This window comes from Echinops telfairi, unplaced genomic scaffold (assembly GCF_000313985.2).
Source record: "Echinops telfairi isolate 266 unplaced genomic scaffold, ASM31398v2 ScPeMD7_18;HRSCAF=68, whole genome shotgun sequence".
NCBI classification, from domain to species: Eukaryota; Metazoa; Chordata; class Mammalia; order Afrosoricida; family Tenrecidae; genus Echinops; species Echinops telfairi.
Window position 1 is genome coordinate 86,941,810 of NW_022103915.1, and position 2,093 is coordinate 86,943,902.

Consider the following 2,093-nt stretch of genomic DNA (forward strand, 5'->3'; position numbering starts at 1 on the left):
ATTCCCGCCGAGACACGGAAGCGTCAGGGCAAATCCCATCTTGAGGGGCAGCCTGTGTCCTCCAGGCGAAGGAAGGCCTGGCCCTCTTCTCCCAATCCCCGCGGAGCTGGGCCCGGCGCCCCGGGGGCGGGCGGGAAGCAGGTCGGGCCGCCGGGGCGTGCGCGGACGCTGGCCGCGTTTCCGGCCGCCCGTCGTGGTGGCCGCCACCTCGCAGGCTGCCAAAGCAGCACTTGGGCACAAGGACGAGGAAGCGGTGCCGCTTAGTGGGTGTTTGCTTCTTCGGGACGTTTGAACTTTGTTGACAGAATGTTCTCATGGATGGAGAGGGCGGGGGAAGTAAAGTAAAAATGGATCACCACAGGCCCCAGCGAGATTTGAACTCGCGACCCCTGGTTTACAAGACCAGTGCTCTAACCCCTGAGCTATAGGGCCTCACAGGGCAACGGCTTGCTTCGTTCTGGGAAAAGGATGGTTTTGTGTAGTTGCTGCGTATTTAAAATCGGTGTAGTGGAGTATTAGAAACAAACGCGCCTAGGATGTCTTTTCGATTCATATCCTGAGACTTAGGGTTCGGTGTGCCGGCTCTTTAGTCTTCCTAAGCCGGTGCTCCGGCTCTTTAGTCTTCCTAATGACGCGCTATGTGAGGCAGTAACGGGAACCGTGGTTGACACAATCTAACTCAGAAAGATTTGGTTTCTTCTCCCGTCATAACCTGAACGTTCTGCTAGAGGTTCAGCTGGAATGCTCCCTGGAGACAAAGGATGGGGAGACTTCATCTCAGGTACTTTGGCCATATTGTCAGGAGAGACCAGTCTCTGGGGAAGGACATCGTGCTCGGTCAAGGAGAGGGGCAGCGAAAAAGAGGAAGGCCCCCAACGAGATGGATTGACACCATGGCTGCAACGATAGTCTCCAAAGGAGCCGTAATTGTCAGAATGGCCCTGGACCAGTCGGAATCGACTTGACACTTCACCACAACATCCTGAAAGTTTAGAAAGGGGGCCTGTCAGGGAGAGCAGAGCCTATCGCGGAGCTAGCAACTGGAACTGGGATGTCCACGCTGTGTCCTTAACTCAGAACAGCCACCGGGTCTCTTGCAGCTGGCTGCTTCTTTTGAGGGCCCTTTCTCACGGCTCTGAGTCTCAGCACCAGAGTCATCATTCACGAATTTATTATTTCATTCATTGCTTCTTTCCACTGACTCGGAACTCTTGTTCTGTGCGCTGGGAACTAGGGATCTAGCTATGGCCCTGACTCGGAAGACACTCATAATCTTGTGGGACAAAAGGACTTTGGTTTTCCTGAAAGAGAGCAATGAAAAGTGCCAGCTGTCCAAGGGTGGTGGCCAGTGTGCCTTACAGTGGAGCGATTGACCTATCACAGATAGGCTTCCAGGAGGGGAAGGAACTGAGCTGTGTGCTGAAGGGTGGTGAAGACAGACAAGTTTAGGGGAGAGATGATTTCCGGGAGATGAGAATTTATGAGCAGAGACCAGGAGAAAGCTAGAGGCATTTAAGGGACCACAGGGAACCCCTGGTGAGGCAGAGGCGGGCCCTCTTCGAAGAGCGAAATCAAGTTAGCTGCTGCCTGGTAGGCTTCGGGCAGCCCCATGCACCATGGGGTTGGAGTGTTGTGATTCATGAGGTTTCTGTTGGCTGGTGTTTTGGAACCAGATTGTGAGGTTTGCCTACTGAGCTAGAGTTTTTGAAATTAAAAAGAATAGGCTGTAGTTTGTGCAAGCAGTGGCAGAGGAGACAAGATTTTAGGACAATTATGTTAGGTCTCTCGGAGGAGAGATATACCTTGGTCCTTGGCTCCTCGCGAGAAAGAATTCACACCGGAGCCTGTCTTGGGATCCAAGTGAGTTTTATGAGAGAAGTTTCAGGTTTACCAGGGCAGCTCCAGGCTCCTGCCTTTTTCAATTATTCCGCAGGGAGGCGTGGTGGACGACCCTGGTCGACCCCATTGGCTGAATTGAATTTACCTGGTCTAGGTGGGCCAATCCAGGTGCAGCGCCCACCCAGGTGTACGTCCCCTTCCTGACCCTCTGAGCATGCGCAGTGTACCACTTCTGCTTGGCTGGTAGCTCGGAC

General features: G+C 53.7%; 1 protein-coding gene and 1 non-coding gene across 2 annotated transcripts in view; one reads left to right on the forward strand and one right to left on the reverse strand.

The window, feature by feature from the left end:
* The window catches only part of LOC101641999 (epididymal secretory protein E3-beta-like), a 26,549-nt gene that overhangs the window by 9,832 nt on the left and 14,624 nt on the right, over positions 1-2,093 (forward strand). The window lies entirely within an intron of this gene.
* TRNAT-UGU lies at positions 360-432 on the reverse strand. The gene has a single exon. It is a non-coding gene; the product is annotated as a tRNA-Thr (tRNA).